This window comes from Coenobita brevimanus, chromosome 49 (assembly GCF_032717465.1).
Source record: "Coenobita brevimanus isolate Jiangsu-jjx chromosome 49, ASM3271746v2, whole genome shotgun sequence".
Lineage (NCBI taxonomy): Eukaryota > Metazoa > Arthropoda > Malacostraca > Decapoda > Coenobitidae > Coenobita > Coenobita brevimanus.
Window position 1 is genome coordinate 4,407,486 of NC_137002.1, and position 17,500 is coordinate 4,424,985.

The window sequence follows — 17,500 nt, forward strand, 5'->3', positions numbered from 1 at the left end:
GTCCCAATTCCCACGTCTTTCCTCCCTCCCTTCCTTCATTCCTTCCTTCATTCATTCTTCCTTCCTTCTTATCCTCTCCTTACCTTTCATTTTTCTCCTTATTCCCACATCTTCCCTTTGTCTCTCTCTCTCTCTTTGTTTATTCCCTCGTGTGTGTGCTTCCTTTACCATCGGGTTATTTCGCTTCATATTTATTTATTTATTATTATTATTATTATTATTACTATTATTATTATTAATTATATACCGGTATTGTCAATATTGTTGTCGTCGTCATTATTTTCATTATAGATCATCTTACCTGTATCATCATCATCATCATTTATCTTCATTATCATTATTATCTTTCTTTTCTCCTTCCATTCATTTGTTCTTAATTTTTATGTAACTTTTCTGTCTTTCCTATAATATTTTCATGTCAGTTTCTCCATGCTGCATGGTGGTTTTTCGTACTTTTTCTTGCCGGTTTTAACTGGAGGGTTTGGAGGCGGGGGGAGCCTTCTTGCTTCACTATCCTTATCCTTCAGCATGTAGAGTTGGATCTCGTAGTCATAGTGTACCGTAAGGTTTGTTGCTGTTTGCGCTCCTTTGTACTCCACGACCACCACCTCCTCCTCCTTCTCCTCCTCCTCCTCCTCCTCCTCCGTAATGGCTGCTAATGAAATATGGATCATTCGACACAGAAGGACATCGATTGAAACAGTGAAAGATAGATAGACGGATAGATGGATAGGTGGATAGATGGATATATGGGTGGAGGGATGAGTAGTTGGATGGTTAGGCAAACATGGATGGATGGGTGAATAGATACTTGTAGATGGGTGGATAGATGGATGGTTACATGGACAGACACTGATGGAAGAATAGATGGACGGATAGACAGAGGAGTGGACAGAGGGATAGATAGATCGGCAGTAATGGATGGATAGATGAAAAGAATAAATAGGTTGGTGGATAGATATATGGATGGGCGGATAGATAGATGAGTGGTTAGATAGATAGATTGACGTAGATGGATAGATTGAGGTAGATATAGATAGATGAGCGGCTAAAAGAACGGATAGATGGATTGATGGATATGTAGGGGAGATTGGATAGAGTTCTGGATGGATGGAAGGATGGATGGATAGATAGATAGATGGATGGATGGATAGATGAATGCATGAATGGATGGATAGATAGATGGATGGATGGATAGATAGATAGATAGATGAATAGATGGAAGGGAGACTCAGACGAGGTGGTTATGGCCGAGGAAACGATAATTGACGTTGTTAGAGAGAGAGAGAGAGAGAGAGTGATTATGGCGTGTAAGAGGGGATGTATTGGCACAGCTTTTTCCTCCATCAATTTCCTCTCTCTCTCTCGTTTTCCTTCCTCCCTTTCCCTCCCTCCCGTGACTAATGCGACAGATTTTTGAGGCGTGTAAGAGAGAGAGAGAGAGAGAGAGAGAGAGCAAGGGAAAACAATAACAAGTGTGTGTGTGTGTGTGAGAGAGAGAGAGAGAGGGAGAGATTAATTGGCGGATTACAACTTCAATTTTTTCCTCATAATTTAATGACAAAAACTTAAGCCTGTAATTTGCCTATCATTTTTTTTTTTTTTTTAAGTTTGATTTTGGGGCAAGTTTTGGTAGAGAGAGAGAGAGAGAGAGAGAGAGAGAGAGAGAGAGAGAGAGAGTTTGACAAGGCGTAATTGATAAAAGAAATAAATACACAGGTAAAATAGGTTAAGAAAAGGTAGATATTGGAGAGAGAGAGAGAGAGAGAGAGAGAGATTGTGAGAGAAAATGGTGAATGAAGAGGAATGTTAAAAAATAAAAAAGATGATTTAATTGGAAATGAGTTTGATTGGTAGTATTAATAAGAATGGAGGAGGGAGATGATGAAGGGGAGATGAAGGAATTGGTAATGGAAAAGGGAGAGAAGGGAGGGAATTGGAAGGGAGAGGGGTAGAGAGAGAGGGACAGGAGGGAGGGAGGGAGGGAGAGAAGGGAGGGAAGGAGGGAAAATGAATGCTCCCTTAGGTCTCGTTACAAGGAGGGGAGGGAGAAAAGTGGGGATTAGGGGTCAAGAGAGAGAGAGAGAGAGAGAGAGAGAGAGAGAGAGAGAATAAGACAGTATACTACGGCTCTACATCTTTTTCGCCCAACACTTCTTCGTGACTAGCACAGTACCGATATTTTAGTATTAATCTGTAGTTACAGGATACAACAAACAACTCTACAACCTTTTCGTAGTACTTCTTCGTGACTAGCATTATATTCTTGTGTTAATCCCTTCTTACGCAGCATTCAGGATGGAGAGACGACAATTTTAGGCTAAGATAAAAATAGACAGAGTATTTATCTATCAATCTGTCATCTCTATCAATCTATTTCTTTTTATTTATAACCTAATATGGAAGAAGAAACGTTTATTTGGCTGGAAACGTTTACCAATATTGTCCATAAAATTATTGGAAAACGTTTCTAGCCAAATGAAGGAAGACATGAACGTTCTTATTTAGTAGAGTTGTGAACGTATGGAAGAAATTACCTCTCTTCACTCTTTTCCCTTCATCTCCTCTCCTCTCTCCTCTCCTTTCCTCTCGTCTCCTCTCCTTTCCTTTCCTCTCGTCTCCTCTCGTCTCCTCTCCTCTCCTCTCGTCTCCTCCCCTCTTCTCTCCTCTCTTCTCCTTCCTGACGTTCCCAATTCTTTGCTTTTCTCCTTGTTCCTCCTTGTTATACTATCGCCCTTCCTTCCCTCCTTCTTTTCTGTCTTCCTCCCTCCTTCCTTGCTTCTCCCATCCCTTCCTTCCTTCCTTCATATTTCCACTTCCCTACTGTTCCTGTTCCACCTTACTTTCCGTCTCTCCCTTCCCTCCTTACTCTGCTTCTTCCCTTCCTCCACATTCCTCTTCCTATTCCTTCCTGTTTTCCTCGCTTCTTCCTTCCTTCCCTCCTTCCTTCCTTTCCTCCATCCTTCCTTCTTTCCTTCCTCCTCTTCTCCGTACTGTCCTTATTTCACCTTACTTTCCCTCCCTCCCTCCCTCCCTCACCCCACATTCCTCTCCCTATTCCTCCCTGTTTTCCTCCCTCCCTCCTCTCCCTCTTTCCCTCCCTCCCTCCCTCAATACATTCTAATAAATCACATTAATGACGTGTATGGAACAAGGCACCTGGGAGGGAGGGAGGAAGGCCGGAAGGGAGGGAGGGAGAGAGAGAGGGAGGGAGGGACGGAGGGAGAGAAAGAAAGGATAGAGGGAGGGAAAGAAAGAAGGGATAGAGGGAGGGAGGGAAAGAAGAGATAAAGGGAGGGAGAGAAAGAAGGGATAGAGGGAAGGAGAGAAAGAAGGGATTGAGGGAGGGAGAGAAAGAAGGGATAGAGGGAGGGAGAGAAAGAAGGGGTAGAGGGAGGGAAAAAGGAGTGATGGAGGGAGGGAGGGAGGGAAAGAAGGGATAATGGGAGGGAGAGAAAGAAGGGATAAATTAAGGAAGGAAGGGAGAAAGAGGTAGAGGGGGAAACGAAGGGAGAAGAGATGGAGGGGAGAAGGGAGAGAGAGAAGAAGGAAAGGAGGGAGATATAGAGAGGGAGGGGGAGGGAGAAGACGAGGGAATTGTGAGTATGAAGGAAGGAAGGGAAGGAGAGAGAAAGAGAGAGAGCGAGAGAGAGAGAGAGGAGAACGATTGGAAGTATGAGGGAAGGAGTGTGGAAAGGAAGGAAGGAGGAAGCCATAGACAGAATACAGGGAGGGAGTAATAAATTATCTATCAATATATATCTATTTATCTATGTATCAGTATCTATCTATCAGTTTATCTATCCACATGTATAAAAATTTCCCATAGAGTAAGTGAAAAAAATGAATGTTATAAAGTCTTAGCAATTTTCTTTTTCCTGTTTATTTTTTCTTCATTTTTGTTACTGGTACTGTCAGTTTTATTTACCTCCATTATCACTTTCCTCTTCATCTTTTTCTTCTTCTTTATTGCTTATCATTATCTGCATTTAGACCTTCCTCCTCCTCCTCCTTTTCTTCCTCATCTTCCTCCTCCTCCTCCTCCTTCTCTTCTTCCTCTTCCTCCTCCTCTTTTTCTTCCTGATTGCAAGAGACAGCGTATCCATCTTCCTCTGTTTAAAGGTGTAGATATGCTTGATTGCGGGATAGGTGTGACAGAGAGAGAGAGAGAGAGAGAGAGAATTTTGATAGGAGTAATAAATTCGTAAAGGAAGTAAAACAAAAGACGAGGTAAATAGATAAAGAAGAGGAGATAGATAGATAGGTGCTGGAAGAGAGAGAGAGAGAGAGAGAGTCGATTTAACCATTTATCACTGTAGTCAGGAACAGCACTCCTTCATTCCCTCATTCTCTCCTTCCATCTTTCCTTCCTTCATTTTTCCTTCTGCCTTCTTTCCGTTTCTTTCCACTTCCTCCCCTTCCTTTATTTCGTCTTTCACTTCCTTCCTTCCTTCCTTCCTTCCTTCCATCCTTTCTTCCTTCATTCTTCCCTTCCCTCCTTCCTTCATTACCTTCTTTGTTTTTCTCTCATTCATTCATTCATTCTTCCTTCATTTCCTTCTCCATTCCCATTTTCATTGTACTTTATTCTTCCTCCCTCCCTCCATCCTTCCTTCATTCTTCCTTCCTTCCTTGTTTACCTCCTTATCTCCCTCACTTCCTTCTTCCCTCCATCAATCCGTCATTCCCTCCCTCTCTCCTCCCTCCTTCGTCTCACCTTTCCTACTGTGTACCTCTTCCTCTCCCATTTCCTCCTTCCCTTCCCTCCCCCTTTTCCTCCTTCCCATCCCTCCCCCTTTTCCTCCTTCCCTTCCCTCCCCCTTTTCCTCCTTCCCTTCCCTCCCCCTTTTCCTCCTTCCCTTCATTCCCCCTTTTCCTCCTTCCCTTCCCTCCCCCTTTTCCTCCTTCCCTTCCTTCCCCCTTTTCCTCCTTCCCTTCCCCCTTTTCCTCCCTCCCCTCCCTCCCCCTTTTCCTCCTTTCTTTTCCTTCTTTTCTTCACTCCCTCTCCTTCCTGTCCTATCTTTCTCTCCCTTTTTCCCCCCTCTCTTTCTTCTCCTTCCCCTTCCTCTCCCTTCCTCTTTCCTCTCCTGCATTCTCTCCATTTCTCCCTTCTCCTTTGTTTCCATCCCCTCCCTTCTACTTTTCTTTCCCCTCCACATTCTCTCTCTCTCTCTCTCTCTCTCTCTCCCCACCACAACAAAGAGAGCGACACAGCCTTAAGGAGGCCTAAGGGGAGAGAGAGAGAGAGAGAGAGAGAGAGAGAGAGAGAGAGAGAGAGAGTCAGATGGCACTCCCTAGGGGGCGTGGTGGCAGTGAGAGAGGTCAGGTCACAGTGCCATAGTAGGGGTCATGTGGTCTCTCTCTCTCTCTCACACACACACACACACACACACACACACACACACACACACACACACACACACACACACACACAGCATCGACATTTTCTTTCCGTATGCCTTAAGTGTGTGTGTGTGTGTGTGTGTGTGTGTGTGTGTGTGTGTGTGTGTGTGTGTGTGTGTGTGTGGCCACTTCCGGTCGCCTGGTTAATAGACACCATTAGTTTTATGTTTCCCTTTTAGAATTTCTTGTCCCTCTTTCCCTCCCTCTTTCCCTCCCTTCCCTCCCCTTTTTCCTCTCTCCATTCCCTCCTATCCCTTACCCCTTCCTTCCTTCGCCCTCCTCACCTCGTTCTTCCTCCTCCCATTCTCCTTCCTCTCCATTACTCCCTCCTCCCTCCCTCCCTCTCCAAACGCTCACCTGTTTCTCTTCCTATCTCCCAAATCACCCTATCCTTCCCTTACCTCCATCACCCTTTCCTCACCCCCTTCCTCCCTTCCTTTACTATCCTTATCTCATTCTAGTAGTTCAGTTACTCTTCTAGGAGCTGCCTAGCATGGGCCAACCGGCCTACTGCAGTTATCCTCTCTTCTTATGTTCTTATGTTCCTCTTCGTCTTTCCTCCCTTCCCCCTCAATGCTTCCTTTCCTCCTCACGTTTTCCTTTCTCATTCCTCCCTCTTCCTTTCTTATCTCTCACCCTTTTAACCTTTCCCACGTACTTACCTCGTCTCCCCCATCTGTGTGTGTGTCTATCTATCTATCTATCTAGGTCTTTGTTTTGTGGTATTACTCTGTCATACACACATCTCTTCCCCTCTACCCCTATCCCCTCGGCTGCCATTCCCACCCATTCTCCTCTTCCCTTTCCACCTCCCTCTCCCCTCCTCACCCTAATCCCTCCTCCCCTGCCTTAATCCCAAGACCTTTTCCTAACCCTTCCGTCACGCCTGTCTCACCCCTCCCTCACCCCTCACCTTACTCTGCTCCACCCCTCTCACCCTTCCTCGCTCCCCTCACCCCACCCTTACTCCCTCTAACTCCTCCCTCACCTTTCTGCTTTACCCCCAACCCTTAGACTCTACTACAGAATTCTCCCTCCCCAATTCCTTCTTTCTCTCCCTCCCCCATCACTCCCCTCACCTTTCTCTGCTTCTCTCGTCCTATCTCACCCCCTCACCTTACCATGCTTTGCCTCCCTCCCATTTCCCCTCTTCCCTCCCCCCTCCCCTCCCCTCCCTCTCCCTCTGCTCATAATCTGCTAAAAGAGAGTAATTTCAGTAGGCCTATTTAGCTCATATCAGGTGGTAGGCAGGATTAATTTAAAGATTATAAGGAGAGCTGGATATGACTCTCTCTCTCTCTCTCTCTCTCTCTCTCTCTCTCTCTCCCCAGCCATCTATTTAATTCTGATATAATTATAAAATATGAAATTTTTATTACCTCATCAGTCTAATATATGGTGTTTGCTTGATTGTGTGTGTGTGTGTGTGTGTGTGAGAGAGAGAGAGAGAGAGAGAGAGAGAGAGAGAGAGAGAGAGAGAGAGAGAGAGAGAGAGAACTTTCTTACTGTTACCCGCATCATTTTCTTTTCATTCATTTCTCTCTTTTTTTTTCCTTCCCTCCGAATTTCTCCTTTCGTCATTACCTTCTTTCCTCCATGTCTTCTCTCTTTCCTACCTTCCTCTCCTCTTTTTTCTCTCCTTCAGTCCACGTTCACCTTCCTTCATTCCTTCATTTATTCATTCACTGCTTCATTCCTTCCCTCCTTCATCCTCCTTCAATCATCGTCACTCTTTTGTGTTGATTAAATTTCCTCCTTTCCTCCCTATCTTTACCTCCCCTCCTCCCTCCCTCCCTCCCCCCCTCCTCGTCCCTCCCCCCCTCTCCTTTTTCCTCTTCATTCTGTTCTCTCTTTCTGCATTTTCCTTCCTTTCTCGTCCCTTCCCTTCCTCATTTTTCCCTTTCCTCCCCTCCCCTTCCCTTCCCTTCCCTTCCCTTCCCCTCTACTCCATCCTGTCCCATTTTTCTCCTCCACTTCCCTTCCCTCCTTCCCCTACCTCCCTTCTTCCCCTCCCCTTCCCCATTTCTTTACCCCATTCCCTTATTCGTCACCCTAACCCCTACCCTTCTCTCTTCCTCCCCCTCCCCTCCCCTCCCCTTATCCCTGACCCCTTGACCTCTTCCTCCCTCTCCCCTCCTCCCCCTCCATCTCACTCCTCCCCCTTCCCCTCCTCCCCCTCTCCCTCCACTTACCCTTGACAGCTTTCTTACCTCCTTCCCATGACCCCCCTCCCCCTCCCCCTTCCCCTCCTCATTTCCTTTGTTTTTCCTTTTTACTTTGTTTATTTACTTTGTTGTTTCCGCTCCTGTATTATTTTCCCTCCCCTTCCCTCTCTTCCCTCCCCTTCCCTCTCTTCCCTCCCCTTCCCTCTCTTCCCTCCCCTTCCCTCTCTTCCCTCCCCTTCCCTCTCTTCCCTCCCCTTCCCTCTCTTCCCTCCCCTTCCCTCTCTTCCCTCCCCTTCCCTCTCTTCCCTCTCCTTCCCTCTCTTCCCTCTCCTTCCCTCCCCTTCCCTCTCCTTCCCTCTCTTCCCTCCCTTCCTTCTTTCCCTCCTCAGCACTTTCCGTCCCTTTCCTTTCCTTAGTCCTTCCTTCTTCCTCCTTTGTTTGGTCCTTCCTTCTTTCCTGTCTGTCTTTCCTCCCTTCATTTGTCATTTTTTCCCTTCTCCCTCCTTCCCTCCCTCCCTCCCTCTCTTTCTTTTTTTTTTTTTATATACATTTTTTTTACTCCCTTTCCCCTCCCCCCCTTTTACAAAACTCCATCCCCCTTTTCTTATTGTCTTCTCCCTCCCTCCCCCTTCATTTCTCCCTCCCCCCTGTCATCCCTTCACCCCTCCCTCCCCCTGTCATCCCTTCACCCCTCCCTCCCCCTCCCTTCTTTTCTCCTTGTCCCTTCCATCCCCCTCACTTCAATTCTCCACATTTCCATATTTCCCTCCCCTCCCTTTCCTCCCTCTCCCTACTTTTCTCTTTTTCTCCTCCCCTTCCCTTCCCTTCCCTTCCCCTCCTCTCCCCTCCCCTCCCCTTCCCCTCCCCTCCTCTCCTCTCCCCTTCCTTCCCCTCTTCTTCCCTTCCCCTCCTCTCCCCTTCCTTCACCTCTTCTCCCCTCCCCTCCCCTCCCTTCCCCTCCCCTCCCCTCCCCTCCCCTCTTCTACCCTCCCCTCCCCTCCCCTCCCACCACTTGTCCCCAGTAAGGTAGAACATATCCACAGAACCAAACACCATTAGTTTTCCTCCCTCCTGCCTCCCTCCCCCCTCCTTCCCCCTCCCCCTTCCCCTCTCACCCCTCCCTCACCCCAATCCATTTCTGGTCCTACTCTTGTTTCCTTCTCAGTTCCCCCCCCCACTCTCTCTCTCTCTCTCTCTCTCTCTGTTTCCTTTCCTCCTGTCCTTCCTTCCATCCTTCATTCATTTTTATTCATTCCTTCACTCCTTTCATTCTTTTTCTTCCTTCTTTCCTTCCATCCCTCCATCCTTCCTTTCCTTCATTCCATCCATCCCTCAATCTTTCCATCCTTCCATCGCTCCTTCTTTTCTTCCTTCCATCCTTCATTCTTGGTAAGCAGTATTTAAAACAACAGCAAACCTTTCCAGTCAAAATCTTTTAAGTTCTTTATGAAAAACACCCACCTTCCCTCACCACTTCCAGCCAAGACTTATTACATTCCAAGACTCCATTTGCAAAGGCCAAGGAAGTAAGTCTCAGCACGCCCTTTGCTCTCTTGGAGGTGGGTATTTGGAGCTAGGAAGGGAGGGAGGAATGGTGCTGGTTTGGAGGGAGGGATGGTGGTAGTTTGGAGGGAGGGATGGTGCTGGATTGGAGGGAGTGATGGTGGTGATTTGGGGGGATGGATGGTGGTAGTTTGGAGGGAGGGATTGTGGTGGTTTGGAGGGAGGGATGGTGGTGGTTTGGAGGGAGGGAGCGATGGTGGTGCTTTGGAGGGAGGGAGAGAGGGATGGTGATGGTTTTGGAGGGGTTTGGAGGGAGGGATGTTGATAGTTTGGAGGGAGGGAGGGGCTTTGCAGGGAGGGTAAACGCGGAGTGTATGTGAGTGAGGAGGAGGGGAGAGGGAGGGGGAGACAGTATGAGATGGAGGGATGGAATAAAGCGGTATATATGAGAGGAGGGTGTAGGGTTGGAAGGGTGGGGGGCAGCGAAATGGCAGGGGACAGGGCGACATTGAGGCGATTTGTTTGTGTCCACTCCTTACGGGATTATGGCGTATGGCTGTAGATATAGATATTTGAACCCATGTAACCATGAATTACGCTGGGTGGTAACCATAGCGGCAACAGATTGTCTTCCGGTGATTTAGTGGGTTAAGGCGCCTTCGTTCTAGCCGAATGTATCCCATGGTAGTCGAATTTCGAGGGATTATATTTATTTTTTCTCATAATGCAGCTCAAGGATGATGGACTGGTCACGTAATAAATATCTGAACTGAGTAACCTAGCCTCAGGTCTCTACGCTGTTGATGGGGTAATTAAACAAAGAATATGCTAGTTATCCTTCATTTATTTTTATTCCGTTTTCTTTCCTTATGTTTACGTTCATTTCCTTGGTTGCCATTCTTCCCATTTTTTTTTTTCTATACTCTGTTCTATTTTTCTCTTATCAATATATTTTTCTCAAATTTCTGATCAAAGCTTATTTCAACTTTAATTTTCCCTATGTTCTTTTTTTCCTGTGTCAATATCCCCGGGTTTTCGTATCCATTTCGTAATTTTACTTTCTCATTTTTTATATTTGAATTTCTAGCATCATTGTTCCATATTCCTCTCCATATTTACCACTTTCCCTCCCTCTGTTATTTATAGCATCCGTTAATTGCTGTTAGTTCAGCGTTTAATTAATTTTTAGTCCATTATTTACGTTTTATTTCGAGGTCGGATATTTGCATGAGCCCCGATTGAATGTCAGAATATTTGACATGCGATAATCCGGGTTTGATGACGTCACGGGCACGAGCCAACCGCGCGGGTCAATTGAGCATCATTTAGTTTTATTTCCGACGTAATTTAAAATATTTGTGAGCGGTTAATTTTCACATTCTTTTTTAAATACTGTTATGTATACAATTCCCTTCATGTTTATGCCTAGTATTTATTTTTGAGAGTGTTTATGGGTTTATTAAATATAGACGTTTACTTAAATTCTTCCTTCTCGCCCGTGCTTGCTTGTGCGGATGTCGCTCTCTTGTGTGTGTCCTTTTAATCGCAATTTATCCGGGCTATATCTTCACTGTGATCGCTTCTGTGGCCGTTCCCGTGTAGAGTCTGGCTAAATCTGCTGCTGGGAGGAGTTACGGCATTATTGAAAGGTAAGAAGTGGTAAATAATAGGAGATGAATAGGCGGCGTGTGCTGACATTTGAATTGTCGGGGGATTAGCGTCCCCTTGCACCGACTTTCCCATAGCTCGGTGGCGGATGAAGACAGTACTGCGGCCTAGCATCCCTTTCACGGCACTTCTTCGTGACTAGCACCACAGTTTAGTGTTATTTTAGCCCAGCATTAAAGATAGATTGCAATATTTCGGGAAGTTAAAAAGTGGAGAGATGTTTGATGGAGTGACGGTTTATGTTCATCCTCTCGTCTTATATGGATGCTTCGTAGCACCTCTTTCATAGTGATTTATTTATTTATTTGTAGTCCTAATATTTGGGGGAATATGTTAACCAGTTCAGCTCAGTGACACTTTGTTCATGCTATTTCCAAACGGTTTTATTCAATGTTGGTGAGCCATTTTCAGACTGCATGGGTTTATGTAATCGGCCTTGTATTCCCGGTGGTAGCGTAGTGAAATAAGTAAATAAGGCACCGGATTAAGGCTTAGTAATAGTGAAATAAGCTTGCCGGTTTGAATTTCTCAGGGGCTTGGAGTTTTATTGTTAACGAAGGGGTTCATCATCATCATTATCATCATCACCGTTATAATTATCTAATTAATCATCATACCACCAGCATCATCATTATCTAATGATAATTAAGTTTAATCATCGTCACATCTATCATCAGCATCATTAATAGTAATGATTATTATTATTATTATTATTATTATTATTATTATTATTATTATTATTCCACACTACTTATAAGCATCAATCAGTCACAATTATCCATGTATCCTCCTCCTCCTCCTCTCCGCTCCTCCTCCTCCTCTCCGCTCCTCCCTCCTCTCCTCTCTCCTCCTTTCATCTTATCGCAGCTATTTCCTCATCCTCTTCTCTTATTTTCTTCTCTCTTCTTCCTCGTCCCATCCCATCCAATCCATCCATCTTCCTTTCCCCTCCTCTTCTATCCTTTCCTTGTCTCTTCTCATCCCTCCCTCCCTCCGTTTTCATCCTTCCCTCCCTCCCTCCTCTTGTATCCTCCCTCCCTCCCTCCCAGTTTGACAATACCAACATACAATCACGTGGTTTTGTCCATAACAGGGAAGCGGAAAAATCATCTCTGTCGTTCTTGTGGTAGTTTCCTTTGTTTTGGGGACCGGAACGTTGTGGACGCTGCAGAGAGAGAGAGAGAGAGAGAGAGAGATAGAGAGAGAGAGAGAGGAATCAGAATTGGAAGAGGTGGGGGAAATAATACGAGGAAGAGAATGGGTAAATTGGGGGATGGATGGAGGGAGAGAGAGAGAGCAATTGGTGAAAAATGGGGGATGGATATAGATAGATAGATAGATGGATGGATGGATGGATAGATAGTAAAGAATTTGGAGGAGAGAGAGAGCAATTAGTGAAAAAATGGGGGATTGATAGTTCTAGATAGGTAGATGGATGGGTGGGTAGATAGTAAAGAAGTTGGAGAGAGAAAGAGAGAGAGAGAGAGAGAGTAGGACACATGACTGATGATACGATGTTACAATGACCCTTATAAATGCTACCTCCTCCCTCCCCTCCTGCATACCAATTTTTCCTCCACCCCTCCTCCCTCCATCCCCTCTTCTCTCCACTTTTCTCTCCCTCCTCTCTTCTTCTCTCCCTTCTTCCCTCCCTCATCTCTCTCTCTCTTCTTCATTCTCCATTCTTGTCTCTTCCCTCCCTCCCTCTTCTCTCCCTTCGACCCTCCCTAATCTTTGTATCCTCCATTTGTCTGTCTTCCCTCCCGCCCTCCTCTATTCTTTCCTAACCCTTTCTTCTTTCCTCCATTCTTCTCCATCTTTCCCCCCTACATCAGTCTTCTCTTCCCCCTTCCGTCCTTCCCTCCCTTCATGATTTTTCTCTCCATTTTTGTCCGTCTCTCCCTCCATGATTTTTCTCTCCATTCTTATCCATCTTCTCTCCCTCCATGATTTTTCTCTCCATTCTTATCCATCTTCTTTCCCTCCATGATTTTTCTCTCCATTCTTCATCTTCTCTCCCTCCTTCATTATCTTTCCAATTCCTTCCTCCGCTCCTTCCTTTTTCCTTACCAGTCTTCCCCCATCCATCCTTCCCTCTACCTCTTCCTTTCCTCCAACAATACCTTCGTTTTTTCTCCCTTCCTCCCTCTTTCCCACGTCCTTACTCCCTTCATTCTCCCTCCCTCTTTTCCTCCCTTACTACCCTCAACTTCCTTCTTGCCTCCCTCGTTGCTTCTCTCCATACTTTCCTCCGTCTTCTCTCCCTACTTCCTTCGCCCTTCTCTCCCTCCTTCCCTACTTTTCTCCTCCTTTCCTTCCCCTTCCACATGCTCTTTCTCCCTCCCCATCTTTTCTTCCCTCCTTTCCTCCTCCATCCTTCATTCTCCTTCCCTTTTTACTATCCTCTTCCACCTTACCTCCTTCCTTCCCTCCCTTCTTCCTACTCACTTCTTCCTTTCCTACCTTCTTACTCCCCATTTCCTCCTTACCCTCCTTCCTTCTTCTGTCCCTCCCTACATTCCTCCTACTTTCTCTTCCTCCCCTGCTGCATACCAATCTCTCCTCCCCTATCTTTTCTTCCCTCCCTTCCTCCTCCACTCATTCGCTTTCCTCCCCTTCTCTTTCTCCATCCCTTCAGAGTTTCCCTCCATGCTTTCTCCATTCTTTATTTTCCTCTCATCAGTATTGTTTTATGTTTTCCTCTTTTCTCCCCTCCTCTTCCCTTTTGTTTCTTCTCCTTTCTTTCCCTTCTTTCTCCCTTCCTTCCCCGTCTTTTCCTGCCCCCCTTCCTCCTTCCTTCCTTCTGTCTACTCCTTCCCTGCAGCCTATCCATTCTTCTTCTTCCTTCTTTCTGCTGTGTAACTCCCTTCCTCACTCCCCTTCCTCCGCCCCTCCCGTGTTCCTTCCTCTTCCTTCCTTCCTCCTCTTCCTTCCTTCCTCCCTCCCTCCCTCCCTCCCCTCCCTCCCTCCCTCCCTCCTTCACGGTAGGATCAGGTAAATCACATCCTCTTATTTGTCTATTTGTGACCACCCACGCGAAGGAAGGAGAGAGAGAGGGATAGAAGGAAGGCAGTGTGGGGTGAGGGAGAGTGGGGAGAAGGAAAGAAGGATGGAAAGAAGGAGAGGGGGATAGAAGGAAGGCAGTGTGGGGTGAGGGAGAGTGGGGAGAAGGAAAGAAGGATGGAAAGAAGGAGAGGGGGATAGAAGGAAGACAATGTGGAGGTGGGGAGAAGGAAAAAAGGCGGATGGAAGGAAGAATGAAACAGATTGATCGAAAGAATGAGATAATGTTTTGCTGTGAATAAGAAAACAAAATTACTGTACTATCCAGTCAACTTTTTTTTTTTTTTAACTTTTTAACATAGGTGAATGGATAGATAGAAAATGGCAGATAGATAGAGGAAAACGTCCAATCAACTTTTTCAGTTTTTGTATTTTATCAGTCTGTAGCAAAACAAATTAGTATTAGTATTGATATTTTTATTTGTTTTTTCTTCCTCCGTTCATCTATAAAAAAAAATATTCCAAACGTTAAACCAACAAAAAGATCATTTGACTGGAAACGTTTGTCAGTTAATATAACCATTATTTTTTATTTTTTTATTTAATTTTAATGGTGTGTTGTGAAGAAATTATTGATGACCAGATTATTATTATTGTAAGATTCGGTATATTTAAGGTTAATTGATGGTGTATAGTATACTTTGATTAAATTATTCTTTAGTCTACGCTTTGAGAGAGAGAGAGAGAATTCTGCTTCTGTTTCACTTCATCGTTTGTGTGTGTGTGTGTGTGTGTGTGTGTGAGAGAGAGAGAGAGAGAGAGTAGTGTTCTCCTGCCTACTACTTCACTCTTCTCCATCATGTTTGTGCTCAAGTCTCTCTATGCTACCCTTGTTCTCTCCCTTCCCTCCCTCCTTCCCCACTTACCTACTTCTCTCCCTTTCCTCCCTTCCTCCTGACTTACCTACTTCTCTCCCTTCCTCCTGACTTACCTACTTCTATCCCTTTCCTTCTTGCATAACTCTTTCTCTCCTTTCACTCTTCTACTCCTTCCCTCTCAGATTCTCTCTCTCCCTCTTTATTTTTCCCCGTCCCCCCCCCTCTCTCTCTCGTTCCCTTTTTACCTCCTTTGTACTCTTGCCCTTTCCCTTTTTTCCCTCCCTCCTTCCCTTCCTTTCTCTCCCTCCTTCCCTCCCTCCATTCACACCTTCTCCATACAATCGCCTTTAAATCCACATTCCTTCTCTATTATTATTAATCTTACCTACCACCCAGGCTACAAATAGGGTAGGTAAGTAGGTAGGTAGGTACGGTAAGTAGGTAGGTGAGAGGGTGGATTTGTATATTTGAAGTAGGTAGGTAGGTAGGTAAGTGGGTGAGAGGGTGGATATGTAGGTTGTATGTATGTAGGTAGGTAGGTATGAGGGTGGGTATGTAGGTTGTATGTAAGTAGGTCGGTAGGTTGGTGAGTAGGTAAGAGAGTGGGTATGTAGGTAGGTCGGTAAGTAGGTGGGAGGGTGGGTTTGTAGGTTGATTGAAGTAGGTAAGTCGGTAAGAGGGTGGGTATGTAGGTTGTAGGTATGTAGGTAGGTAAGGGGATGAGTATGCTGGTTGTATGTAGGTAGGTAGGTAAAGCGGATGGATGGGTGTGTATGTATTTGTGTATGTATGTAGGTAGGTGAGAGGGTAGGTATGTAGGCTGTCTTTGTAGGTAGGTAGATAAGTAAAGCGAACGGATGGGTATGTGTATGTATGTACTGTAGGTAGGTAGGTAGGTAAGTCAGTAGATAAGCAGCATGTTAGGAAAGTAGGTAAGTAGATAGATAGAAAAGTGGAATAGGTAGGTAGATAAAATTGAACATATACCGTTTTATAGACGTAACTTATATTGATAGATAGATTGATAAAATATGCAGATAGATAGATAGATGAAATATGTATACTTAAATATATTGTTTTCTACACTCCTCCCGTCGATAGATACATAGATAGATAAAAAACATCTACCTTTAAGTATCCTCTCTACTAATATTCCTCTCTTTCTCCCCAGGTAAGTTTCGCATCCTGATTGCCTGTTGAAGGAGGGAGTGGGTGAGTACTGGTCTAAACTCGGAGCACGTTCCCAAGAAAAATTAAATCGGGTCGCGGTGCTGGTGAGGTTTTTAATTTTTGTTATGGTAATATTCATCTTTTCCATTTTTTCATGTTTTTCTCGTGTCCATTTTTCTTATTTTCTTTATTTTTTATTTTTTTGGTTTGGAGGGATTTTTTTTTTTTTTTACATTGATTCTCTCTCTCTCTCTCTCTCTCTCTCTCTCTCTCTCTCTCTCTCTCTCTCTCTTTCTCTCTCTCTCATCTCTTCCTTACCTACCACTCTCCCTCTTTCTTCCTTCCCTCATTCCTTTCTTTTCCTCCGTCTCTTGTTTCTCCCTCCCACCTCCTTCCCATATTGACTCCTCTCTCTCCATTCCCCCCACTTTCCTCCCTCCTCTCCCATTCTTCTTCCCTCCTCCCGCCTCTCTCTTCTTCCCTCCTTCCCCCTCTTCTCATTTCCCTCCTTCCCCCTCTTCTCATTTTCCCACACTCTTTCTTCTCTTTGTCTCCTCTCTCCTCGCCCCTCTCCTTCCCGTCCTTCCTCTTCCTTTCCTCCCCCCCCCCTCTCTCAGACCTCCATTCGGCCTCTCGTCTCCCCTCCCTCTCTGACCTCTCTCCTACCTCCCCTCTCCCCTCCCTCTCTTTTCTCACTCCTACCTCCCCTCTCCCTTCCCTCTCTTTTCTCACTCCTACCTCCCCTCTTCCCCTTCCTCCCCTCTCCCCTCCCTCTCTCTTCTCCCTCCCTTTCGCGCTGCCCCTCAAGCAATGTTCTTTGAGTCAACAGGCACCACCTTGTAAGACGTTTGCTCTCTCTCTCTCTCTCTCTCTCTCTCTCCCCCCTTTCTATCCTTCTTGCTCCCTCCCTCATTTCCTTTCTTTTCATCTCCTTTCCTTCCTCCATTCCCTCCTTTTCTCCCTCTTCTCTCCATTGCCTCCCTCCTCTCCTCCCTCTTTCCTTCCCATCATCCAGTGCTATTTTCCTCTCCCTTCATCATTTTCTTTCCTTCCTCCCTCCATCCGTTCTTCCCTCTGTCACTTATTCTTATCTTCCCCTCCCTCCCCTCCTCTCTCTCTCTCTCTCTCTCTCTCTCTCTAAGACGGTATTGATAGTGGATATAAAGACGCCTTTGGTTTCTCTCAACTCTTTAATTCTCTCCTTTCTCTCCCTCCCTCCTTCTCACCCTCCCCCTCCCTCCCGTTCCTCTACCTCCCTCCATTTGTACCCCTCCCTTTCCTTCGTCTTTCTTCCCTCTCCCTTCGCTACCTCTTTCCCTTTCTTTCCTTCCATCCTTATTTCCTTCCTTTTCCTTTGTATGTCTCCCTTACGCTCCCTCTCTCCCTCTTTCTCTCCTTTCCTTCCCTTCCGCCCTCCCTCCTCTCGTTTCCTTCCCTTCCACACTCCCTCCTCCTCTCCTTTCCCTCCCTTCCACCCTCCCTCCCTCCTCCCCTTTCCTTTCCTCCCTCCCTCCCTTCTGTCTCCCTTCATTCCCTCCCTCCCTTCGCCTTCAAGGGAGAGGGCGAGAGGAAATCTTAGAACTCATCTCTTACAAGAAGGGGATGTTTGTGTGTGTGTGTGATGACTGAATGTGGTGTGTGTGTGTGTGTGTGTGTGTGTTAATGAATGTAGTAAGTGTAAGAATTATTTTTGCAATAAATAAATGATTA

The 17,500-nt window shown here is 45.7% G+C and overlaps 1 protein-coding gene across 1 annotated transcript in view; it reads left to right on the top strand.

Annotated features, from left to right (window-relative positions):
• LOC145399404 (ephrin-A5b-like) overlaps positions 1 to 17,500 on the top strand; it is a 273,796-nt gene that overhangs the window by 162,192 nt on the left and 94,104 nt on the right. The gene's annotated exons all lie outside the window — the stretch shown is intronic.